Here is a 27,424-nt window from a genome sequence, read left to right as displayed (position 1 = left end):
TAAAGAGTATGTCTGTGTGAGTAAGGTGGGGGGAGGGGTACGCTCATACACACTGGAATATTCCTCAGCCGTAAAAAGTGTGAGATCTTGCCACGTGTGACAACAGGGATGAACCTTGAGGACACTCTCTACCATGAAATACATCAGGCAGGGAAAGGCAAACAGCAAATGATCTCGTTTGTGTGTGGAGTCGAAAAAGAAAACAAAAAACTGAGCTCCTAGCTCCGAGGAACAGATGGGGGGTGGCCAGAGTGGGGGATGGGAGGGCGGGCAGGAGGGGGGCGGAAAAGGTGAAAGGGGGTCAAATGAAGCAAACTTCCAGTTATAAAATAAATGCGTCCTGGGCATTAATGTACCACATGGTGACTACAGTTGACAATGCTGGACTGTAGCTTTGAAAGTTACTAAGAGAGTAAATCTTAAAAGTTCTCATTCCAAGGAAATAAATGTGTTATCTATGTATGGCGTAGGTGCTAAATAGACCTAGGGGAATGATCACCCTGCAGTATATACAAATACTGAATCATTAGGTTATACATCTGAAGCTAATATGATGTTATAGGATATCAACGACACCCGAATAAAAAAAATAATAATCAAACAACCCAACTTTTTAAAAAGTGGCCAAAAAATTTGAATAGACACGTCGCCAGGGACGGATGGAATGCAAATTAGCACAGGAAAAGATGCTCTGATTCACAGTCATTACAGAAATGTGAATAAAATTCACAATGGAATCACGCTACATGCTTATTAGTATGGCTAAAGCTAAAGAGACAGAGACGATACGCAAATGTGTTATCTGTAATAGCCTTGAACTAGGAAACAACACAAATATCTGTCAGTAGGTGAAGTATCTATCAATAAACAAATGGGGGCATAGCCATACAGAATATATGACAATAAAAATAAATGCATTACAGATAAGTATAGGAAGGTAAATGAATCAGAGAATAATTACAAAAAGTCAAAGAAACCGGGCAAAAAGTAGCATATATTTTGTGAACTCTGTATGAAATTCTATACGAACACAAACTTATACCTAGTGGCAGAAAATAGATCACTTATGGTCAGTTGATGAGGTTGACAAGAAAAGTTTATACAGGAGTAAGAAAAATCTTTGGGTGGAGATGGTTATAAGTTCCTTATCTAGATTGTGAAGGTGGGGTCATGGGTGTATACATATATATCTCAGTACTTATCGAATTATACACTTCAAAATAGCTTATTTCATATAGATTACACGTTCATAAAGTTGTTTATAAAGAAGAATATTCTTTTTTTTAAATGTTTATTTATTTTTGAGAGAGAGACAGAGCATGAGTGGGGGAGGAGCAGAGAGAGAGGGAGACACAGAATCCCAAGCAGGCTCCAGGCTCTGAGCTGTCAGCACAGAGCCAGACGTGGGGCTTGAACCCACGAACTGTGAGATCATGACCTGAGCCGAGGTCGGACGTTTAACCGACTGAGTCATCCAGGCGCCCCTAAAGAAAAATATGCTTACAAAAAAGAGAACGTAAAAATATTAGCGAATGAGCATTATTAACTTACTGAGTTAGAATTCTCAAAGCCACTTTGTTAAATGGTACTTTTTCAGCGAAATGTTGTAAAGTGTCCTCTTTGGTGTGGAAAAAAAAAAATCGACTCCTAAGACACATTTCAAGGGATCAGATAACACACTCCACTTATTCCTTCTGTCACATCCTGCTCCACCATTAAACACACATCTACCCAATAAAAGTATAGAAAAGACCGACTACAGTCCAAAAATGCCCTGAAGAATGCCCAGCCTCTTCCCCATCAGCCCACCCCAGTGCACCGATGGAAAAGCTGTTCTGAAAAGTGTATCCTCCACTCAGAAAAACAAACCAGCGTACTGAGGACAAAGCTTGTAGAATTCTAGCAATCAAATGAAAACAAGAAGCTCATTGGAATTAAGCCTATTGAGAAACACCGATACAGCATCCAGGAACCTCTCCTCTTTGCAGGCAAGTGGTGGGATTAAAGCACGTAATTTAACTTCACTAATAAACCCTCAAAAAGGATTTCTGAAAACAGAACAAAATTGATCCTTCCTGTCAGGGCAGAAAGGCCTCTTCCACGTGCTTGAAGGCGCTGAAACATTAGTGAAGGCGATCGGGGTATGCCACCCCCAAAATATGCCACTTTAGCATCAAGGTTTGTCTTTTGTTGTTGTTTTTTTTTTTGAGCTAAAGGCAACTGGAAATCAACAGGTGCAGCAAGAACTCTCCCCTCCCCCGTCTTTTTCGCCTAAAATCAGAGCTCAAATATCCCTTAGGAAGGTGCACCTGCTCCCAGACAACCCATCACCAGAGACAGTCAGCACTGAGATGAGTTCACATAAGCAAACCTTACCAAAATAGCTCTGTCTCCCACCATTTCTCTCATAGATTTCCTAGTCACCTTCCTACGACTTGTCTCTTCAAGCCCGAACCCCCTTTCCTTTGTTAAAAATGGAATGTAAGTTCCCCAGCCACCACTGTCTCACTGATTCTTTGATTTTTCACTTCCTTTCTGTGGACTCTCATCCATAATAAAATATCAATAAAAATTTTATGTCTTTTCTCCCGTTAATCTGTATTCTCTTAGTTTAATTTGCACACCCCCGGGGACACAGTCAAAGAGGGTAGAGGAAACGATTTTCTTCTCTACTAGAGAGAAAGGAGGAAACGTGCTTTAGTGGTGAGATAAGAATAAACTTGGGAGGTGATCCAATCATTGCCTGAGTCACATCAGTCTTATGTCCTTAGCACCCCTCCCTTGGTGTCCTTGTCCTGCCCCTGCTTCTCAAGACACCTGGGAGAGCTGCAGCGTCCAGGAACATAATGTGCTGTCTGCAATGCGAGTCCCATATACAGATGTTGTTTTAGAAACGACTTCCATACTTCCCCTAAAACACGTTCGAGGTAAAGCCATTAAATTCATGTTCTAAGCATGACAGCGGCTCAGCCCACATGGCAGAACCTTGAGAAAGTGCAACACGCCCAGGGACTGCAGGTGTGATATCAATATCCGCCCCAGGATTGTGTCAAAAAGCAGAAAACGCTGCTCTCCCTCGTACTGGCCAAGCAGGAGCAAAATACGTCTTTTGGTGCTTCATTCTTCCCAGTGATGTACTTCCCTGGGAGCCTGCAAGATTTCACCAATATCGTGCTTTCTAAGAGCAATTTCTGCTTTCACTCAAATTTATACCCAACAAAATCTATCTTAAAAAAAATTTTTTTTTAATATTTATTTATTTTTGAGAGACACAGAGAGACAGAGCGTGAGCAGGGGAGGGGCAGAGAGAGAGGGCAACGCAGAATCCGAAGCGGGCTCCAGGCTCTGAGCTGTCAGCACAGAGCCCGACACGGGGCTCAAACTCACAGACCACAAGATCATGACCTGAGACCAAGTAGGACACTTAACCGACTGAGCCACCCAGGCGCCCCAAAACGATTCTTGCCAGACAGCAATACAGACAAACTTTGTTCAGCACAACTGATTCCTGTCTGAAAGGGACGAGAATCCCCCAAGTGGAGAATTTGAGCTGGGGTTTCCTATGGAACGCTGGCTGGTTTTTTACCGAAAGTTAGTGATCTTTTGTAAGAATTCTCTTTTCCAGCCACTGTAGAGGCTTCTGCTCCCCCCAGTTCTCACCAGTGTTACCGTCCTGCTGGGTCTTTGATTAATGAGCTAATAAAGCCTATGACATGTACTCATGTTACACTGGCTTGAGAGTCCTGGGTTTAAGTTTTGAAAATTGCAATTTAACAAAGAGCAAATGTGAGTCACAATGCCTGCACCGGTCAGTAAGCTAAGGGCGCGTGGAGAACGGTCACCTGTTCAGATACACACACACAGGAAGACTGGCCCCTTTCAAAGAGTATCTCTGCAATCTGTCGCTGCTTTTATTCTGGTTCATAAGAGCTAAGATTTCACAATATCTGGTAAATATGCTAAGTTTTGGGGCTCCTGGGTGGCTCAGTCAGTTGAGGATCCCACTCTTGATTTCGGCTCAGGTTATGATCCCAGGGTCGTAGGATGAAGCCCCGTGTCGGGCTCTGTGCTAAGCATGGGGCCTGCTTAGGATTCTCTCCCTCTCTTCCTTTGCCCCTCTCCCTTACTCACTCTCTCTCTCTCTCATAAAAAATTAAAAATAAATAAATATGTTGTTTCTCTGTTAAAAACACACCAGCTCCTATTTGTCCTGTGCCATCGTAGTTTTGGACCACGTCCTTTCTCCTACTTAATGCCCAGCACTCTGTGTGTGGGTCTGATAAGAGGCTCTCATCTGAAGCTGAGATGGGTTCTAGAAAGTTAGAACCTACAGTTCCATACTTCCTGAACACTGGGACAGCCTCATGACACCCCATCCCTGCCCTGGCTGTTCCCACTGTCTGCCGGGGAGAGAACCACTCTCCCTTCCCTCTGGTCCTCCCACTTTCCCGGAGCGGCTGGAAGGGAAAGGTTTCTCTTCTTCCCTCCCCGTAGCTGTCCCCCCCCCCACCAAGTCTAACCATCCCTGTTTAAAGGGGCTATTTGGGGGCGCCTGGGTGGCTCAGCCAGTTGAGTGTCTGACTCTTGATTTCAGCTCAGGTCATAATCCCAGGGTTGTGATTTTGAGCCCCGTGTCAGGCTCTGTGCTGAGAGTATGGAGCCTGCTTGGGATTCCCTCTCTCCTTCTCTCTCTCTCTGCCCTTCCAGAGCTCTCTCTCTCCCTCTCTCTAAAATTAAAAAAAAAATTTTTAATGAAAAAAAAATAAAGGGGCTATTTCCCATACATTCAGTTTCATTGCAATTACTCTGGTAGATACCAACACCATCCCACTTTCAAAAAGAACTAATCAAATATCTTACCTGCTGGATGGGGATCCATCCTGCTATCAGGAAAGCTGAGACAAGAGCGATTTTGTAAACGTCCTGGTGAAGTTTACACCTGTAAACAATTTTCTGTCCCTGCACTGCTCGGTCCTTGTCGATCTGTGAAACTGAGTTTTAAATTAACAAAGACTCCTGGTTGTTCGAGTCAAAGGATGTATCCTACTTAGTACTGTGCACCAGAACATGTGCTGAACTTGGTCTGGAGATGAACAAGGCATCCCAGCAGCACCCAAGAAGGCCCCGTCCAACGGGGTTCACAGACATACACGCAGAACACAGAGGGTCTGGCTCATAAGTATTAGAGAGGTACAGACCAGGTGAAAATAGGGCACGATCGGGGAGAAGCACTTCCAAGGCTTTCAAGGGGCCTGAAATTTTAAGTGGGCTTCCTGCAATTGATTAAAATAGGGCAAGTCAGGGGCGCTTGGGTGGCTCAGTCGGTTAAGCGGCTGGCTTCAGCTCAGGTCATAAACTCAGGTCATGGGTTTGAGCCCTGGGTCAGGCTCTGTGCTGACAGCTCAGAGCCTGGAACCTGCTTCGGATTCTGTGTCTCCCTCTCTCTGCCCCTCCCCTGCTCATGCTCTGTTCTCTCTCTCTCTCTCAAAAATAAACATTAACAATTTTTTTTCTTAATTAGGGCAAGTCAAAATCAGCATGGGAAGAAAGGATACCCAGGTGAGGAAGCAACCTGTTCAAGAAGGAACAGCCTGTTTCTTTTCCGTGCCCCTAAAAATGTCACCGTCACTGGCAGTCATTACTTAGATATGATATTACTCGAAAGACTTATTTTTACCAAAAAAAAATTTTTTTAAGGTAGACTGAGGCTCTACTTATTTTTTTTTTTTTTAATGTTTTTATTTCTTTTTGAGACAGAGACAGAGCATGAGCAGGGGAGGGGCAGAGAGAGAGGGAGACCCAGAATCTGAAGCAGGCTCCAGGCTCTGAGCTGTCAGCACAGAGCCCGATGCGGGGCTCAAACTCACGGACTGTGAGATCGTGACCTGAGCCAAAGTCAGAAGCTCAACCAACTGAGCCACCCAGGCGCCCCTGAGGCTCTATTTAAATTAGATTCCCTCAAGCACGGTATCACCTTTTGATTTTGATTACAAGGAGCATTTTCAAATGGGGGCCTGTTTAAAGACACACAATAAAAACAATGATTTCTCTGATTTCCAAGCAACCTTCTCTCTCCTCCCGGCCTCCCCCCAAGCCCATCACCATCTGAGAAACGTCACCCACGGGCCACGAGAGCCGGAACAGAAGGCCTAGCCGTGCGCCCCCGAGAAGGCACCCAGGGGAAGCAGCCGATCTCCTACCTCTCAAAGACACGCGTGGAACATTCGGCATTCTCTCGCACCTTCTCAAATTGCTTCCCAAATCCCGAATCGCCCATAATAATGAAAATTCCAGAAGTCACCCAGAACCAGATCGAAAGCCAAAAGCCGAAAGAAATAGCCTGCAGTCCCAGTCTGACCACGGACCGTAACCTTGGCCCTTTGGCGGGTGGGATGAGAATGTTTGGGCAGGTGCAGATCAGGAGCTCTGGCGGAGAGGCTGTGGACGTAACACAGGGCGCCATCAGAGAAAACCGGGTTCCAGCCCTACCTGGGAAGCTATAGGAGAGGTGGGTGACCAGAGGAGGTCGCCGAGAAAGGGGTGCGTCAAGAGACAACAGGAGAGCGCTTGGGAGGCAGGGCCCACGCCAAGGTATTTCGCTGTTTCCAGAAGGGCAGGGGACAGAAAGGCTGTTGAGAAGGGCAGCTGGGGAAGGCCGGTGGGAGAATACGGGACCGGCAAGACCCTGGGAGACTGACTCTCCACGGGCACCATGGCCAGAGCATACGTGAACGTTGAACTCTGACCCCAAACCTGCAGTCACCGCCAGGAGGCCAACCCTTTGTCTCTAATAACTGACCCAGCAAGGGAGCCGGACTTGTAACTCCGTATACACCGCGGGAAGCCAAACAATAACTTCTGAAACGATGAGGCCAAAATGGCCAGGACTTAACTGATAACTGCCAGCTTTCCTAGCTCGGGTCCTACTTTCCAGCTTAGGACCAGCCGGAGACAGCCAAATGCGCTCCCCGAACACCCATCCCCAGGATGCGCCCCTGCCGGTTAGCCGCCTCCAGCTTCCCCCAGCCCACTGCTTCTGCCCAGGGCACACCCGAACCTTCCTTTTCGTCCCACTAGAAAGTTTTCCCACTCCGCCCTTCTGCCTCTGAGTCTGTGCCAGACGCAAGCGATGGTGGCTGACTCCCTTGCTTTCGCGAGCTCAGGATCGACAGCTTCTCCTCGTTTTGATGGTGTTCGTTTGCATCCACAGCACGATGGGCAGATGTTTCTAGGAGGCAAGAGTGTTTAACCGGGTGCATCACTAGGGGTGGGCTGAGGGAGAAATGTGCTTGGCAGAGGAGGGCCATCGGTGACCGTGTCACTTCCCAGGAGTGCTGGGACACAAGCCAGATTTGAGTAAGGTGAAGAATTAAGAGGGGGTGAGAAAGGGGTGCCCGGGAGGCTCCGTCGGCTGAGCGGCTGACTCTTGGTTTCTGCTCAGGTCATGCTCTCAACGGCGTGTGGGTTCGAGCCCTGCATCGGGCTCTGCGCTGACAGTGCGAAGCCTGCTCGGGATTCTCTCTCTCCCTCTCGCTCCGTCCCTCCGCCACTCGCGCTGTCTCTGTCTCTCTCAAAATAAATAAATAGAAAAAAAAAACCAATCCGAGGGCGTGAGGAAGCTGCCCCAGCAAACACGGGCGATTATTTCGTAAAAATTCTACTGAGACAGAGGAAGAGAATTTGGACAGGAAAGGAGTGGAAATATACGGTTTTATGATGGACTTTTTATTTTTTTTATTTTTAAAAAAAAATTTTTTTTTTAATGTTTATTTATTTTTGAGACAGAGGGAGACAGAACATGAGTTGGGGAGGGGCATAGAGAGAGGGAGACACAGAATCCAAAACAGGCTCCGGGCTCTGAGCTGTCAGCACAGAGCCTGACGCGGGGCTCGAACCCACGAACCACGAGATCATGACCTGAGCCGAAGTCGGACGCTTAACCGACTGAGCCACCCAGGCGCCCCTATGATGGACTTTTTAAAAAGATCCTGGAACATGTCTGTTGTGCTGGGAAGAACCCAGTTTACAGAGGAGCCTCAGTGACGCCAGAAAGAGTGCAACTGATCGGAGACAGGAAGTCAAGAGGCAGCCAGTGGGCAGGAGACTGAGAGCAGGGGTGCCAGGCAAGGCCTGTCTTCGACAGGAGGAGGGGACTTTATCCCCTGAAGGGACAGAAGAGGCATGCAGTTGGCAGGAAGCAGGTGGCTCGTGGAGGGAAGAGAGAATCCTTCCAAAGGCTTCTACTTTCTTCATTAGGTAGGAAGTAAAGCCACCACCAGCTGAGGGGAAGGGAGGGTCGTCGGGGGGGAGGGGGGGGAACTGTCCCAATCACTGAGCAAGCAGCCTGCGGGGAAGTGTCACATGTCTGCGTCTCGTGAGGGACCAAAATCTCAAAAATCTCAAAGTGAGTCTGGCGAGTCCGGTGACTAGATGGGCTCCTGCTGTTGTGTTCACAGGAAGGCTTCCGCTGGTGTCGGGTGGGGTTCGGTCTAGAAGGATCTGCACCGTGGAGGGTCTGTGCGTGGCGCCTGTCACAGGCTGGAGTCTGACCCGAACGAGGAGGAAACTCAAGGCAAGAATTGGCAGAAACCAGCCGCGAAGGGCTGCCTCTGGCTTCCCAGTGACCTAGGAAAACGTGGGGTGGGCTGCTGAATTGAGCTGGAGGGACAGAAAGTCTGGACTGTTGTTGAATAAGGTGGCATCAGTGGTCACAGCTCCAAGGGGGGGACACACGGGAAGCTGGCGGAGGTGAGCAAATCCGAGGATGGGGAAGTGCACAGCCACAAACACCTGCGAGTGTAGAACACCACCAGCTGTGTAGCACGTGTCGGCTGGCCTCAGCTTCCCAAACTCGGGGGTGCGGGAAACGTTACGGCATCTTGCGTGTTTTTATTTTCGGTAAATCCGCTCAGGTGACATTCCAGGCTCCGGCGGCCGGCGGATGAAACCCTCATCGTTCTCGTCCCTCCTGGATCCAGGGTCACACCAAGTCTCCAGCGGCCCCTGTGCGGGGTCCCGGCGAGTCCCGTCCACACGCAGCCCCCGCAGGTGCACAGGCCACCCTCCTTTGGAGACCTTGTCACCTTCTTGGGCACTGCTGTCTCCTGCCCCTCTTTCTCTCTTGCCCTCAAACAAACCAGAATCGCTCTGGGAGACTGGCGTCAGGCTTCTTGTCTTCGAGGAAGCCCGGTGGAGAGCCACAGGCAAGGAATTACGGAGCTGGGTGGCAAGAATAAAATGAGAGACGAGGGGGACGATGTGGGCGGAAGAAGCAAGATCTAATGTTTCCATAAATTATTCTGGGAGAATTCCAAAATTATTCTCGGTGTTTGTGATGGTATCTGCCATATTCTGAGTATAGTAAGCATATTCCAAAATGTAAATTGACATCTGTTGAAATAAGCGAGTAAGTGCGTCTCAAGTCTCATTATGACTTTTCAGATGCCTGTACAAAAATCTGAGCACACAATGGCGACATAATCAAATATTACTATTTATTTTATTTATTCATTATTTTTGGTTCAAAAGTCGTTAGAGGGTAATTGTCTTTCCTACCGACAAATTAACAGAAGAAAACAAAAAGGAAAATGTGATTCACTTTAAGCTTGCATTTCACTTTAGGATTTAGAGGTAATTACAACGTATCCATTCAATCAAAGGGAGCCCCCCACCAAGGGCGGGGCGGGGGGGGGGGAGTGGGTAAGGGAACAGGCAGCAGCATGGTAATTACAAAAACAAAAGCTATTCTCGTGGTGGTGTTTTTATTGGACTGAATAAAAATCCACGAAACCTAGAAACTGAAAGGCAATTTCATTCACAGGAGGTGTCCGACTCCCCCTGTCCCCATCTTCATAGATTCCTGGGGTTAAAAATCCTTCTTTCCCGTCCTTTATACAGAATTAGGCTAAAACTGTGAATAAAAAGCCTGCTGTCAGTACTCGATTGTGGATTGCACCTCTAAAAGGGGTTCCTTTGCGACTCCGTCTGAGCGCTGCCCTGTCCCCCAGCAGTGGTTTGGGGGGATTCTGGAAGCCGCCAGGAGCTCCGGGAGATCCTGCCTACCGCACGTCCCGGGACCAGATTCGTGACAGGTGAACAGATTATAACTACAGGGGTTTAAGCTGTGCCCCCGCTATCCTGGAAAATAAAACCAAACATTGTAAAAATGCATATGGCACAACATTGGAGAGAGGCTTTGCAGAGGAGGTCAAGGGTGCTACCAGGGCCCCTGAGCAGGGAGGAGTCTGGGAGAGCCAGTCTGAGCCCTACAGACTCCCGGTCCCATTCTGCCTGTGCTGCTTACAATCGCCAAGTGAAACTCTTGGAAACTTAGCTTCCTTTTTATTGGAAGAATTTTAAGCACGGAGAACACTCTAGATTTTCCCTTGATTGAACACATACTTTGTGTTCACCTCTAATCCCACTGATCATTGGTTCATGTGTTGGCCTGATTTTATTAACTTGATTTTATTTATTTGAATAGATCTGTTACCAAATTATATTTCAATGAGTATTAAAATATTCACATAGGGACACCTGGGCGGCTCAGTTTGGTTGAGCGTTTGACTCTCGGTTTTGGCTCAGGTCATGATCTAGCGGTTCACGGGATCGAGCTCCACATCGGGCTCTGTGCTGACGGCTCAGAGCTTGGTTGGGGTTCTCTCTCTCCTCTTTCTCTGCCCCTCCCTCTACATGCTCACTCTCTGTCTCTTTCTCTCTCTCTCTCTCAAAATAAATAAACATTTAAAAATTTTAATATTCATATAAAAATAATAAAGGTAACAAATACTTGTGATGCTGCCCAGAACCCCAAAAGTAAAATAGCTGCCAATGTATTTTTCCCTCATAATGCCCCCCTTTTATCAATAGAGACACCTGTCTAAATAACTTATTGTTGGTTCGTAACTCTCCTGGGAGCCGGTGTAATCTGAGCCTGACTCCTGTACACAGACGGCGGGGAGAAACCAAAGAAAGAGGCAAGTTACTCTAGTTGGAAGGTGGCAGCTTTAAAAAGCAAAGGGAACTTACATACAAGGCTTGTCTTGGGCAGAAGTGGGATGAATGGGGGCACCTGGGTGGCTCACCTGGTTAAGCGTCCGACTTCAGCTCAGGTCATGATCTCATGGTTCGTGGGTTCGAGCCCCGTGGCTGACAGCTTAGAGCCTGGAGCCTCCTTTGGATTCTGTGTCTCCCTCTCCCTCTGCCTCTCTCTCTCTCTCTAGAAAATAAATAAATATTAAAAAAAAGAAGTGGGATGAATGGATCCCCAAATCTTAAACATTTACGAAGGGACCCTCACTGGGTTCAGTCACATATACCATGCGGGTGTTCTCAACACCACATCGCTGTCTCAAGGCCATGTCCTCGGAGCCTCTGGGAGTGGGAAAGGCAAGCAGAACCCACATTCCAAGGGCGGAGAGGGGTGAGGAGCCTCCGACTGCCAGCGTCCAGCTCACAGGTCAGGCAGCAGGCACGTCTTTTCGATGACGATGTTTCCCAACGCTTATTCTTTGACTGTGTTTGCTCTTGAACTCTCTAAAAAGGATATTATAATGAATGTTGTCTGACTTTTTTCACTCAGCAATATTTTATTATGTTCTCTCCACATCGTCCTGCAGAACTGTAGCACATTTATTTTCACAGGTGTGTCAATATCCATCATGAGGAGATCTACAATCTGATGATCCATGTGCATTCAGGCATTCGGGTGATGTCACTCTTTTTCTTATCGCAAACCTTCCTTTATATCTCTTCGTTTTGCTTGCATACCTAGGAATCGTTAGCGTCAAAGGTGTAATAAAGAGTCTGGCCCCATTTTTTGACGTTTGAGGCTTTCACGTCTCACTCGTGCCTCTTCCCCTCTGTGCCCCTATCTGGACAAGTCGATAAGACATGCCAATTCCCCTCCTTTGGCGTGGGTGAGAGATTTGGGCCACGAGCTAGGATCTCCATCTGAACCCCAGCCCCGAGCCCTAACTATCATAAAACCTCCAAGCCGGTTTTGGACCAGCTTGGGAAGTCTTCCTTGCTTTCCCCCGAAAGTCTCACATAGAAGTATAAACCTTTTCATACCCTCTTGGGGGTGGTGGTGGGGTGTGTGTGTGTGTGTGTGTGTGTGTGCGCATCATCATTTTTGACAACAGAACCAAACTTTGGGTGGAAATCCATCCCGTTTCTGCAGATGACTGAACACAGCCCATGCTGCAACAGAATATCTAGACAGCAGTCACCACCGCTTGGGGACTTTACCCTCTTGTCCGGCTGTGCTGAGCTGCTCGGTTGCCTCCCGGCAAGCGTGCTTTTTGCCCGGAGCCGCTGCTCGCTGGCAACATTCCCCTCAGCGTGGTACAGGTTTGTCCTGCCTTTGCTGAGTCCTCCCGAGCCTCTGTTACAGATTTAACTGAAAGAAGTCAGAGCTTTCAACAGACACTTGGGGACAGGAGTCACGGTCCTGAGCCCGGACTGGAGGTGGCAATTGCAACACTCCCAGAAGCCGGTGGCTTCACTAGGTCCTTCCCTTTCCTGCTGTTGGCTGTGTCTAATCCTGATCCTCAGGGTTAGAGGAAAAACGCTCATGGCACCCCATGTGGTACAGCGTAGGAGTTCATGAAACCATCGTCGTGGTGTGACGCTGATTTGAGGGTCTCTGAAGGAAGAAACTTATAAGAAGCAGGGTTTATGCCCCGAAGCATGGAAAGAAAGAAAGAAAGAAAGAAAGAAAGAAAGAAAGAAAGAAGAGAAAGAAGAAAGAAAGAAGGAAGGAAAGAAAGAAGGAAAGAAGGAAAGAAAGAAAGAAAGAAAGAAGGAAAGAAAGAAAGAAAGAAGGAAAGAAGGAAGGAAAGAAAGAAAGAGAGGAAGAAAGAAAGAAGGAAGGAAAGAAAGAAAGAAGGAAAGAAAGAAAGAAAGAAAGAAAGAAAGGAAAAAAGGGGAGGGGAGGGGGGAGGAAGGTAGAGAGAAAGGAGGGAGTGGGAAGGGAAAAAAGGAAGGAAGGAAGGAAGGGGGAGAGAGGGAGGAAAAGAGAGAAGGAGAAAAAGAAAGAAACCTGGATGCAGAGGGAAGAAACAAAAGAACCAACACAGAAGTCCACAATTTGGCCCAATTGGAAACCCAAAACATACTGGAAGGATTCATAAATAGATTCATAAATGCTGATCGGGGCCCTTGGTCGACTCAGTGGGTTAAGCGTCCAACTTCAGCTCAGGGCAAGATCTCACGGTTCATGAGTCTGAGCCCCGCGTGGGGCTCTCTGCTGTCAGCACAGGGGAGCCTGCTTCGGATCCTCTGACACACGCACCCCCGCCCCCCGCCCCTCCTCTGCTCTCACTCTCTCAAAAATAAACATAAAAAACAGTGAAAACGACAACAAAAAGTTGTACCCTTTGACCGACATCCCCCCCCATTTCCCCCACCCACATCTGCAAACCACCATTCTGCTGTTTCTGTGACTTTGATTTTTTTTTAGATTCCACATGAACAGGAAATCATACAGTGTTTGCCTTTCTGCGCTGACTTACTGCACTTAGCATAATGCCCCCAAGGTCTACGCGTGTTGGTACAAGAGGCAGGATTTCCTCTGGGTCGTTGTGGTTGGTTTGTTTTTTGTTTTCAATATTGTCTGATCTTTGCTTTTGTTGCTTGCAAGCTCATCAGGTTTTTTTCCTGCAGAACTTCCTTCAGTACTTTGTCTTTTTATTTCCATATCCATTTTGCAGTCTTATTACCAAGTTATTTGAAGAATCCTACGAAATTTTCTTGAAGTTGCCCCAAACCCACAGATCAGTTTAGGAGAACTGACATCATAAAAACATGAGACTTCGTATCTGTGAGCATGGGCTTACCTTCACCATTAAGTTTTACACATACTTCACTCAATTTTTTACTGTTTTCCACATTCAAGGTGGGTGGCCCAGTATTGCTGGACTTCTTCCCAGGTGCTTTCTTTTAAGTTTATTTTTTATTTATTTTGAGAGAGAGAGAGAGAGAGAGAAAGAAAGCACAAGTGGGGGAGGGGCAGAGAGAGAGAGGGAAAGAGATAAGAGATAATGACAACCGGCTCGGTGCCCAACACAGGGCTCGAACTCACAAACCACAAGATCATGACCTAAACTGAAAACGAGAGTCAGACGCTTAACCAGCTGAGCCCCCCAGGCGCCCCCCCAGCAGGTGCTAATTTTAGTTGTAAATAGTGGATCACTCAAAACACCACGTGTTCTCATCCTTACTGCCGTATAGAAACGCCATTGATATATACGTATTAATCACATACTCTATTTCTACCAACTCTGTTTTTTCAATCTTAATATTTTCAACTCTGAAGCGCCTACTTTACATGGCTCTTACAAAACTAAAGTGAAGATGGGGCACCCAGGTGGCTCCGTGGGTTAAGCTCCAACTTCGGCTCAGGTCATGATCTCTCAATTCCTGAGTTCTAGCCCCATGCCGGGCCCTGTGCTGACAGCTCAGAGCCTGGAGCCTGCTTCCGATTCTGTGTCTCCCTCTCTCTCTGCTCCTCCCCCGCTCGTGCTCTTTCTCTCTCTCTCTCAAATATAAATAAACATTGAAAAAAAAGTTAAAACTAAAGTGAAGACAACCGGTATAAATTCTGTAGCTTTGTAGGGGTCCTGGATTAAATCTTAGTTTGCATGGCCTTTCCTTCTCTCAGAGACCCGCCCCTCGGTTAATGCCGAATGGGTTTAGGAATCCAGGGCTCTGGAAAGACTCTCAATGAAGTATTCTTTCTTCCAAGGCGAGAAAAAGTACAGCGGAAAGTGTGTGCCCTATTGCCTATGACCCTCATATCCTGTAGGGTTAGGTGAACTTCAGAAGTCTTTGTCCCTGAGCGATGTACTTTGGACGGCCCCAAACCAGGTGAGCCTGTGCGAGCAGCCAGTCCCAAACCCCACAGTGACTTCAGGAGAACAGCTTTCTCCTGCAGCTCGGCAGCTCGGCCTCACGCACTGTCCCACCCACACTTGCCGACAATGACTGTTTGCACCGTGTCCTTATCCCATTATTTCACACTCATGAAACACATAAAGCAACCAAAAAATCAAGAGAGTGCATAAATGAAAAAGCTGTTACTTTGTCATAATAGATTTCTCGGAACCAAAGCAAGAGAACAATAAAAGGAACAGTTTTACTTCAGTGTTAGGTTTCTTACAAAGAAATTCTGGGGGCGCCTGGGTGGCTCAGTTGGTTAAGCGTCTGACTTCAGTGCAGGTCATGATCTCGCGGTTTGTGGGTTCCAGCCCCGCGTCGGGCTCTGTGCCGACAGCTCAGAGCCTGGAGCCTGCTTCGGATTCTGTGCCTCCCTCTCTCTCTGACCCTCCCCTGCTCATGCTCTGTCTCTCTCTGTCTCAAAAATAAATAAAACATTAAAAAAAATTTTTTTAAAGAAATTCTGCATTACTGGATGTGAGGATAAATTGCATAAAAGTGAGGCATAAGTCAGAGTACAAGGGTGAGATTTTAGGAGTTACACCCTCAAATTTGTCTAATTCATCATATGGATATTGAAGACCAGAATATAGATTTTTTTTCATTATTTTGAAACTATTCTTTCTTCCAAAGCTAAACTTATTGATCATAATGTCAGTATCTTCAGTATAACAGTCAGTTAACTATAGATTATTAATAAATAGGAATTATTTTGTTGATTAAGATCCACGGTTAACAGGGTGTCTTCCCAAAGAAAGTCCTTCCTCACATGTGAAAATATGAATGGTCATTCCTCTGTAAATATTATATTAGGAATCAGTATTATTGAAATTAATAAAAGTTAATATGGAATTGGTTGGCTTTCAAAGGCTAGTGATACTAAAAAATATTTTCAAACTACGGAGATAGTTTTAATTAAACAAACAGAAAAACACTGCTTTACCTCATGTAGAAACAATTCAAAGAAAAGCTGTTTTTCCGAAGGTTATTTATTCATAAGAGTGAGAGAGTGAGTGAGAGAGAGAGAGAGAGAGAGAGAGAGAGAGAGAGACTGTGTGAGCAAATGCGTGCACGAATGGGGGAGAGGCAGAGAGACGGGGAGAGAGAGAATCCCAAGCAGACTCCACTCCCAATGGGGGGCTCGATCTCACAACACTGAGATCATGACTTGAGCCGAAATCCATAGTCAGATGCTTAACTGACTGAGCCACCCGGGCTCCCCCCAAGAACAGCTTTTTATATTACATTCAAAACTTTAATTATAAATACCAGTTTGTTATCTATTTCTACAATTATCATATAATATATATGTACGTATTTTTTTTATTTTTCAGAAATAGAGTGACACTCTAGAATTTCAAGAATCCAATGAAGTTCCATCAATCTAAGATTGTACCATTTTGGGCAATGAACACATTTGCCAATGTGCGAGGCGGTAAGACACTTTTCGTAGCTCTTCTTATCACCATTTTCCTTCTCCAAAAAAAAAAAAAACCAAGTCTTTAGCTTATTGTCTATTTTTCTACATTGAAAATACATATACAAGAAATAGCATGTATATAAATATGTATGTGTATATTTATATATATTTATATGTATATATAAATATATATATATATTTTATATATATATATATAAAATATATATATATATAGAACACATTTATTGCACCTGATGAACCAATATTAACACATTATTGTTGCCATGGTTGACATTAGGGTTCATTCTTTGTGCTGTGTATTCTATAGGCTTGACACACGTCCACCATGACAAACACAGGATACTTCCATTGCCTTCCAGCCCCTACGCCTCACCCCTGCAACCACTGATTCTTCCACCAGCTTTTCCCACAATGCCCTAGAGTTGAAATCATTCGCTCCGGGGCCTCTTCAGATGGTTTCTTCTACTTTGTAATACGCTTTTAAGTTTCCTCCTCCGTGTGTTTTTGTGACCTACCCGCTCATGTCTTTAGTCTGCTGACTCACATCCCATCGCCTGGATGTGTATGTGTCCACTTACCCGCCGAGGGCATCGCGACTGCTTCCGAGTTTGACAAGTATAAATAAAGCTGTTGTAAGCATTCACGTGCAGGTTTTGTGCACCAGAAGGCCTTCCACACCTTTGGGTACAATTGCTGGGTGATATGGTAAGCGTATGTAGATTTTGTAAGAAATTGCCAAACTGTCTTCCCTAGAGGTGGCACCATTTTGCATTCCCACCAGCCGTAAGTGAGAGCTCTTGCTCCGCAAGAACGTGCCGTGTCATCAGGGTTCTGGATTTTACACAATTCTGTTAGGTGTGTGGTGACATCTCACCGCTGATTGAATTTACAATCCCCTAGTGACATACGATGTTAAGCATCTTGTCATAAGCTTATTTGTCATCTGTGTATCTTCTCTAGTGAGGTGTCTCTTCAGATTCTTTTTTTCGCCCAGTTTTAATCGGTTGTTGAGGGTTAAAGATTGTTTGTATATTTGGGGGGCACCTGCGTGCCTCAGACGGTTAGGCATCCAAGTCTTGGTTTCCGGCTCAGGTCGTGACCTCATGGTTTGTGAGTTGGAGGCCACTGTCTGTGCTGACAGTGCGGAGCCTGCTTGGGATTCTCTCTCTCCCTCTCTCTCTCTCTGTGCCTGTCCTGCTCATGCTCGCTCGCTCTCTCTCTCTCTCTCTCTGCCCCTCCTCTGCTTATGCTCACTCTCTCTCCCTTTGAAAACAAATAAATAAATTTTTTTAAATGTTGTAAAAAAAGATTCTTCCTATATTTTGGGTATCAATCCTTTATCGGACACATGTTTTCGCGAATATTTTTTCCCAGACTATGGCTTGACTTTTCATTCTATTAACAGTGTCTTTTCTCAGAGCAGGAGTACTTAATGTTCGTAAAGTTCCACTGCATTTTATATTGAATTCTTGGATCTGTTTTCTAAAATATTTATTTATTTATTTTTGAGAGAGAGAGAGAGAGAGAGAGAGAGCAAGGAGGGGCAGAGAGAGAGAAGAGAGAAGGAATCCTAAGCAGGCTCCACACCGTCAGCACAGAGCCCCACGCGGGGCTTGATCCCACACACCATGAGATCATGACCTGAGCTGAATCAAGAGTCGGATGTTTAACTGAGCCCCCCAGGCACCCCCATGAGTCAATATATGTGAAAGGTGTGAAGTTTTTGTCTACATCTCTTTCTTGCATGGCGATATCCATTTGCTCAGCACCAAAGCTCACACAGGGACATGGACAGTCTGTCTAGCCCTCTACCTATTCAAGAATTTGAATCAATACTTAGTATCTGACAAACAGAAAACACGAGGGCCAGATGAATTTTACCAAACATTTTAGGGGAAAAAATTACGCTTATTTTCTAAAATCTTTTCCAAAAACATAGAACAAAAATGCATACGTCTTAATATATTTTATGAGGTCAGTATCACCCTAGTATCGAAAACACAGAGGGGTGCTTGCGTGGCTCAGTCGGTTAAGCGCTCAACACTTGACTTTGGCTCAGGTCGTGATCCCAGGGTCATGAGATTGAGTCCTGCATCGGGCTCTGCGCTGAGTGTGGAGCCTGCTGAAGATTCTCTCCGTTCCTCTCCCTCTGCCCCTCCCCCACTTGTACCCACATGTGCACTCTCTCTTTTTTTTTTTTTTTTGATGTTTATTTATTTTTGAGACAGAGAGAGACAGAGCACGAACGGGGGAGGGTCAGAGAGAGAGGGAGACACAGAATCCAAAACAGGCTCCAGGCTCTGAGCTGTCAGCACAGAGCCCGACGCGGGGTTCGAACTCACAGACCGTGAGATCGTGACCTGAGCCGAAGTCGGACGCTTAACCGACTGAGCCACCCGGGTGCCCCTCACTCTCTCTTTCTTTAAAAAAAAAATACATAAAGTCTTACAACACAAGAAAAATTCGGACAGATATCTTTAATGGATATGGACACCAAAGTCCTCAATAAACTGGTAGTAAATCATATCCAACGAGATATGAAAAGAATTCTATACCAGGCCCAAGAGGGATTTATTCCAGGTATGCAAGACTGGTTCAATGTTAGAAAGCCAATTAGTGAAATTTGTCATCTCAACAGGCTAAAGCAGAAAAACGATATGATCACATCAGAAGATGTAGAAAGAGAATCTGACAAAACGCATCACTTATTCACAGCAAAAACTTGCAGCAACGTAGAAATAGAACTATTGCAATTTGGTAACGAGCATTTACCAAAAGTCCGCATCAAACATGATCCTTACTGGTAACAAACTAGATGCCTCCCGCTAAGGTCAGGGACAAGGCAACCACTTCCCCTGTCGCCCCTCCTTTTCAACCTTGTCTGGAAGTCACTGCCAATACAACTAGAAAGAAAAGGGCATAAAACGTAAATAGATTGGAAGGGGAGAAATAAACTGTCTTCGTTCCCAGATGACAAGATCATCTATGCAGAAAATCTTATAGAATCAACAAAAAATTCTGGTAACCCAAAAACACTTACGGCAAGATTGCAGGATATATTTTCGCATACAAAAGTTGATTGCTTTCCTATATACCAGCATTGTATGCTTGGGCTTTAAATTAAAAACACGATATCATTTACATTAGCACCAAAAGAATGAAATAGCTGGGCATAAATCTAACAAACTAGGTACAAGATATACATGATTAAAAGCCACACACCTCTGATAAAGGAACAAAAGGGTATTTAAATACATGGAGAGAGAGTTCATTCTCCTTTTATAGGAAGATCAAAAATTGTTAAGGTGTCATATCTTCCCAACTTGATCTATCGACTCAATGAATCCAAATCAAAACCCCGGCAAGTTATTTTCTGGATATTGACAAACGTATTCCAAAGTTCATAAAAAAACAGAGTAGCCAACATAATATTGAGGGAGAAGAACAAGGCTGGAGGCTTGCCACCACCCATCATCAACACTTACTATAAAATTACAGTAATTAAGGCCACACGGTATTGGCAAAAGAAGAGACAAATAGATCAATGGAACTGAAAAGAGAGCCCAGAAATAGAACCATACAAATACAGTCAACTGATCTTTGACAAAGGAGCAAAGGCAATTCTGCCTTTCACAAAAATTAACTCAAAAAGGATCACAGACCTAAATGTAACACACAAAGCTCTTTAACAGAGGAGAAAAATCTAGGTCACCCAGGGCCGGGCAATGACTTCTTTAGACACAATACTAAAAGCACAATTCTCGAATGAAAAAAATTGATAACTTGGATTTCACTAAATTAAAAACTTCCGGGAAACCACAGACTAGTGGGAATGCAAAATGGTACAGCCACTTTGACGTGTGTATTGCTAAGTGTACAAAGCCTGTCTGAAAAGGCTACATATTATATTCTTCCAGCCATATGGCATTGCAGAAAAAAGCAAAACTATGAAGACAGTAAAAAGATCAGTGGTTTCCAGGGGCTAAGAGCAAGGGAAGGAGGGATGAACAGATAGATTGCAAGAATTTTTAGGACAGTCAAACTACTCTGGGGGCGCCTGGCTGGCTCGGTCGGTTAAGCGTCCGAGTCTTGGTGGTCAGCTCAGGTCATGATCTCACGGTCCATGGGCTCGAGCCAGAAGTCGGGCTTTCCACTGGCAGCCTAGAGCCTGGTTGGGATTCTCTCTCTCTCCCTCTGCCTTTTCCCTGCTCTCTCTCTCTCTCTCAAAATAACTAAATAAGCATTTTTTTTAAAAAAAGAAACTACGCTGTATGAGACTGCAATGGTGAACACATGACGTTATACATTTGTCAAAACCCATAGAATGTACAACACAAAGAGTGAACCCTGATGTAAATTTCAATTAACAATAGTGTTTCAGTATTGACTCATCAGTTGTAACAAACGTACCACTAATACAACACGTTAGTAACAGAGAAAAGGGGACGAGGGTGTTGCAAGGCTGAAGCGAGTATATGGGAACTCTGTCCATTCTGCTCAATATTTCTATAAACCCAAAACTGCTCAAGAAATAAAATTCTTAAATTCAAATAATAGTGGCAGAGAGTTGGAGATTTATATCAAAGTGCTGATTCATGAAGGTTTCGGAGGCTTGAACAAAGTGAATTAGTGGGGGCTTAGGCTTGGGGACCTGAGATGGTAGGGTGATCACCCAAGGGTACGGGATTCCTTTCTGGGGTGATGAACATGTCCCGAAATTAACGGTGGGGTTGGTTGCAAACTCTGGGAATGTGCCAGAAACTACCGAATTGTGCACTGTAAGTGGTACACTGGACAATATGTGAATTATACCTCAATACAGCTGGTAAAATAAATTGAAAGTCCTAGATCTATGTTACAAAGTTCAACGAACAGCATTTAATAGTTTGCCTCTTGCCACAGTGCATGTTCTAAGGTCTTAACATCTGCCTTCTTACCAGAAAGTCAATAATGTTTAAAAGTATAAAACTCCAGAGTGAACATCAGTGTTTACAGATTTCGGTGAAGGTTTCGAGAATCACAGGTGTAAGAGGCAAGAGCCCTTAAAACATTTTACTTCCTCTCCTTCCCTTTCCTTCCCCGGACTGTTAGAACCAGATTTTCAAATGTCATTATTGATGACGTGGAAATTGTTTACAATGTTAATTTGGGGTGAAGTTTTGAGCATTTGTTTTTGCAGAGAAACAATTACTGTATCCCTGCCCCCCACACACTCGGGCAGAGAGCACATCCTCCTTCATCAGGCTACCAGCTCAGCCCGGGGCCCCCCTTCAAAGAAGGGAGTACAAAAGATAGAGCCAGCACAAACATCCATTATTGCCATCAGCTCAGTAACAGCGGTGGCTTTGTCATCAGAAGTAATGGGAAGAATGAAAAAGGAGATGATCGTTCAGATTACAGGGATTCACAAAATAAGCTTTGTCTCACTGTGGAGGACTTGCCGAGAAGAGAGATTAGATGTTAGAAAGAAGAAACATGAGAGCAACAGAGAGAGGAAGAAGGTTTGGAAAATGAATTCTCCCAATTACTTTATGCGGTTGTTTAATTTTGGGGTGTGTATCTGACAATTTGCACAGAACTGCATTCTCTTACGTGACTGAAATTGAATGAGCGTGATTACTTTAGGCTGAGGCTATCTTACAAAAGATTCTCAGAGCTAAAACTGATAATATGATTACTTGCTGGTTATTTTTAAATATCATGTGGGAATCTAACTTTTTTTCGTATCTATTCCTAGTTTATTATTTTTTAATTTACTTGAATCCAAGTTAGTTAACATATAGTGAAATAATCGTTTCAGGAATGGAACTTAGTGATTCCTCACTTACATACAGCACCTGCTGCTCATCCAGACAAGAGCCCTCCTTAATGCCCATCCCCCATGTAGCCCCTCCCCCCCTCCCCCTCCCCTCCAGCAACCCCCAGTTTGTTCTCTGCATCGAAGAGTCTCTTATGGTTTGTCTCCCTCTCTGTTTTTATCTTATTTTTCCTTCCTGTCCCCTGTGTTCATCTGTTGTATTTGTTAAGTTCCACATAGGACTGAAATCGTATGATGTTTGTCTTTCTCTGACTTATTTCGCTTAGCATAATACATTCTAGTTCCATCCATATCACTGCAAATGCAAGATTTCGTTCTTTTTGGTGACTGGGTAATATTCCATTTTACACACACACACACACACACACACACACACACACACACACATATATATACACATATCTTCTTTATCCATTCATCAGTCGATGGACATTTGGGCTCTTTCCATAGTTTGGCTATTGTTGATAGCGCTGCTATAAACATTAGGGTACATTGTGTCCCTTCGAACTAGCATTTTTGTATCCTTTTGATAAATACCTAGTAGTGCGATTGCTGGATCATAGGGTAACTCTATTTTTAATTTTTCTTAATTTTTTAAAACATTTATTCATTTTTGAGAGACAGAGGAACAAAGCGTGAGTGGAGGGGGGGCAGAGAGAGAGGGAGACACAGAATCCGAAGCAGGCTCCAGGCTCCGAGCTGTCAGCACAGAGCCCGACGTGCGGCCGGAACTCATGGACCGTGAGATCACGACCTGAGCCGAAGTCGGACGCTCAACCGACTGAGCCACCCAGGCGCCCCATCTATTTTTAATTTATTGAGGAACCTCCATACTGTTCTCCAGGGTGGCTGCACCAGTTTGCATTCCCACCAGCAGTGCAAAAGGGTTCCCCTTTCTCCGCATCCTCACCAACGCCTGTTGTTTCCTGAGTTCTTAATTTTAACCTGGGAATCTAACGTAATAGGGATGTTTAGACAGCTGGTATTTCGAGGCGATTCATACGCTTTCTACCATAGTTTCCAGCCCAAGCTCACTCTCATCTCACCAAATGAAGATCGCATGTCAGTGTACTTTTCAGCCTTGTAGGACACCCCCACCCTCGTGTTGGGGATTAAATCTTAGATCCTGGGGGACTGGATCAAAACTTGAGGAGTCCCATATAGATGGTTTGAGGGCATCAGTCAATTACCTGTTTGAATTTAAGAGACTAAAAGAGACAGTGGTAGTAATGTCACAAGGAGAGGACATCCATTTGTGACACCTCTCCCATGTACATTCTGCAGGTGTGACTTCACTGTAACTTTATGACGAGGGCATTTAACCACCTGACAATAAAAACCTGTGCCGTTATAAATTCTAGTCATAGTCTCCAAATGTATTACTCCAGAAACATTTGGATAAGCAATTGAATTTCAAAGGCACCTTTCTTAAAGCTTTCTTATTACATACGCATATAGATCAATTATTTACGTTCTGGAAGGGTTGGAGAAATTTCTGCATATAGGCGCCTACTTTATTATTATTATTTTTGTGTGTGTGGCCATGTTGGAAGAAACACTGCAGGCGAAAACGGACAGTGCTTGTGCATGGAAAGTCTGAATGGGGCAAAATACAGTGTTTTATATCTTATAATCTATAAAGACTGCAAGGAGGTGACTGGAAGGTTACCTCAATGCTAACTCAATGATGTTTGTAGCACACTGACCATCACCTATTAGCATATATTTTAAGAACGCTGACTCACATAGGAAGTATCTCCAGGCAAAAGATGTGTACGTAATGTTTCAGAGAATAGAATGAAAGTATTTTCATAATATATGTATAGATGTAAATGCACTTGTTAGCCAAAATCCATTTCTGAACCTTTATTTGAGTCATCAGACTCAGTAAAAAGATATGTCCATGTAAAGTCAATAAGGCTCAACTCTTAACATGTATGCGTATCTGTGTAGAAGAAATACACATAAACCATATTCAATTATTTAAATTCATGTTTCATCCCATAAATTGGACTGCATTGCATTATGTAATATTCCGTAAGTACTAAGTTAATACCAAAGATTGGACATTTTTTTTTTATCTAGATGATACGACTGGCCAGAAGGAATGACCTGAATTATTACAAACATTGCAAAAAAAGAAAGATTATTTATAAAGCCTTTTTCATCTGAAGCGTAGATCTTACGATCTGGATAGAACTTTATTTAACATGTATATGGTTTCCTGATTTCCTCTGAAAAAACAGATATGAAATTCCTCAAAGGAAAAGAAAAGGGGGAAAAAAAGGAAAGAGCAAAAACAAGAAGCAAATTTATTCAGTTTACGTTAGTCCTCGTTTTCCGAGATCTTACTTAATTTGAAATCAATTTGAAATCTGTCGTAATATATACCTCTTAATTAGGCAGAAGCAATTAGACAAATAATGTTTCAAGCATAGGTATGCCCAGGCACTTTGGTAATTCTGTTTAAAGATGCGTTAAGACAATAGGCTGTGATTCCTGAATAGAATTGAATGCAAGGAGTTCTGGCTAACAAAAAGGTCACTTCTCAAAGCCTGTGACTGATATTATACACGTGAATTTAAAACATGGCATAATATCTTTGGATCTAATTTTGCATCAATGTTTGCAAGCCTAATATTGCAACTGTTAGACCCAGAAAAATATAATGGGAGGAAATAAATCTATCTTCAAGTGGAATTTTTAAAAATTTTAGCTACAAAAAAAAAGTACAGGCATGTAGTTTAGAAAGGCAAATAGCGCTAAGAGGTTCACTCTGACAATTATCTTTTGACACCAGGTGTGCGACTTTGGAGTCATTGAACCTCGCTGCGTGTCGGTTCCTCATCTGTAAAATGGGGATAATAATGTGTCAATATTATGTCCCTATGAGTATAAAGATGCTGTGAGTATCCAAGGAGCTGGTAGGTAAGAGACTAAGGACTAAAATAAAATGAAATAAAGTGACCTTCTTGATTTCTCTAAATAGGCTGCATCCTTCTTGGAACAGACTTCGAGTTCCTACTCTCAATTAAATGTAGTCTGTTTGGAGGGAAGCATATGATCCATATTCACATTTAGTTGCAGTTAAAATTTCAAAATTTGGAACGCGTCCGCGTGCTTTTTCTCATCCTCCTTCAAAGAATATGGAATTCTTGTTTCCCCGAGGGTTTGACAGAAAACCCTCAGAACATCTTCGGTATCTGAATCGTAAGCATCTTTCAGAACTGAGTCTGAATTTACAACTGGGTTAGGCTTGTATCTTTCCATCCCAGGACGTAGTTCTGAGAACTGCTTCCGTTTCCTGGCTTCTCATAAACCTGTGTTCTTCTAGAATTTATAAAGATATGGAAATATACCTTGTGGCTAGGCCCAGGAGGTGGTCCCTCTTGCTGGGAGGAGTGTAAGGATTCATCCTTGCCCCAGAGTCTCACTGGCTCAGCTCATGGGGGCTCTGGGATCCTACTCACATGTCCTGACTTTCTCTGCAGCAGGTAGCACGGTGCCTCTCCTTAGGAGAACACATCTGGGGAAATTCGTCAGAGCCAGGCGGTGGGTGGGTCCCGAACAGTCCAAAAAGAACAGGCACAGCCTCCCAAAATTCATACGCATTCTTATACACAGTTAGAATTACAGACATTTCAAATGTCGGGGGTTAACTGCGTAGTTATCTTCCCAACGGTGAAGAGTGCCGCACTGACTTACCAAAAGCAGGAAGTCTCCAGTCTCTGCTTCCTGTCCCAGGGCTAGGGTCGCTGGGCCCCACCCAGTTCTCTCCTCCAAGATGGTCACGGGCACAGCTCCCTCTTCTGAAACCCACAGAGTAACAGTGAATGTAACCATCCATAAAGAAGTCTACATGAACCTTTGGCAAAGCAAGGGGAGGGGGAAGGGAAGTTAGCGCCGGAGCGTGGAAGGAAATTCAGCGTCAGCATGTACTTCTGCAATAGTCCTGGCATCGTGACGCCCTTCGGCCACTCTCTGCTCTCTGCACGCTTTGCTCTCAGGCAGCACTCAGCTCATTGGCTTCTTTCCCCGCTATCCTGACCCAGACTTTCATTTCAGAGGAATCTGAGACCTTAATATTAACCAGATGTAGAATGTAGGGAGGCAAGACACGGGATCCCTTGATAATCGGGATGGATTCCTCTTGCCCATCCCATAACCCTTTCCCCCCCCAACTTACCCAGTGATTTGCAGTGACTGATATCCCAGGAGGCAGTCGGGGCTTCAATGCAGGGGGAGCACTGTTGCGTTTGCGGGTGGAAGCAAGCAGCCCTCACCCCGAGGGTCCGACAGTTTCTAAATCCAGAGTCCCCAACTCGGGGGCAGGAAGAAAAGGGTTTGTGAGCCGATCATTAAATGGTTCATAAGTGAAAGCGGTCGCTAGTTCGAGTCCTAACCTGCTCCTGTAAAACAATACGCCAGGGAATCGGTCAGGATGCAACCCAGGGCACCGACAGACAGCCGGACGGGCCACTGACCCCCGCACTCGGGAGAACAGCGGCCTTCACCACGATGAAGTCCAGCCGCTCCTTTGTCTTTGCCCCACTTGGTCCCGATCGTGTCTCGAGCTGGAGGATGGCATCGGCCGAGTCCGAGGCTTATGCCTTCTAGCTGGTGGCCGTCAGCAGCTCCCAGAAGGGGACTCTGCCTCCTTCATCCACGATCGGCATGAAGTCAAGCCTCCAGAATGTAACAGCGGATCGCGCAGTTGACACGTCCGTTCCTTGCTCCCCAGCGGCTCGCAGAAGCAAGTCGGGACCCCCTGAGAGCTTCCGGTCATGCGCCGTCAATGTTCTTTTCAGCGGCCGGAAGTGGGCCCCACGGGGCTCACGTGGTTCATTCACCGCAGAACCGGCCTGATGATCGCGCCTCGGGGACGCGTGCATGCCACACTTTCTGGTTATCCGGGTCCTGTTGCAAAAGCGGAATCGTTACAGGGGCCTCGTCTCTGACACTCGGCATAGAAAAAGCAGGTGGAGGCAGCGCTGTGCGTTTTCCCCGCCAGCGGTCCAGGGATGGGGCGTGTGCCCAGCGAGAAGTGCTTTACTGGCCGGCCACGGGTAGGGATTTTAGGGACAGCATCCAAAATAGGAATAGTAATCCTCCCCCAGAGGAGGTCTGGCGGGGTTTTCTTGTTTTCTTCTTCAGCTGCTTTTGAAGTCATTTCCCCTCCCCTTCGAGAACCGGTGGGATAGAATCATCACGCATGTAAGCTGAACGGG

General features: G+C 45.1%; 1 long non-coding RNA gene across 4 annotated transcripts; it reads right to left on the bottom strand.

Moving 5' to 3' along the window:
* Nucleotides 1–8,356: 8,356 nt before the first annotated feature.
* LOC122205501 lies at nt 8,357–26,948 on the bottom strand. 4 transcript variants are annotated; one of them, XR_006196094.1, is made up of 4 exons: nt 26,383–26,948; nt 25,902–26,005; nt 25,556–25,722; nt 8,357–10,137 (listed from the first exon to the last, which is right to left on the bottom strand). It is a non-coding gene; the product is annotated as an uncharacterized LOC122205501 (long non-coding RNA). The 4 variants fall into 4 exon arrangements; XR_006196095.1 differs by lacking the exon at nt 25,556–25,722; XR_006196096.1 differs by lacking the exons at nt 8,357–10,137; nt 25,556–25,722 and adding an exon at nt 11,180–11,218.
* Between the last annotated feature and the right edge of the window lie 476 nt (nt 26,949–27,424).

The sequence above is a fragment of the Panthera leo genome, chromosome D4, assembly GCF_018350215.1.
Source record: "Panthera leo isolate Ple1 chromosome D4, P.leo_Ple1_pat1.1, whole genome shotgun sequence".
In the NCBI taxonomy this organism is placed as follows: domain Eukaryota; kingdom Metazoa; phylum Chordata; class Mammalia; order Carnivora; family Felidae; genus Panthera; species Panthera leo.
The sequence above is the reverse complement of the archived record's forward strand: the minus strand, read 5'-3'. Positions and strand labels throughout refer to the sequence as shown.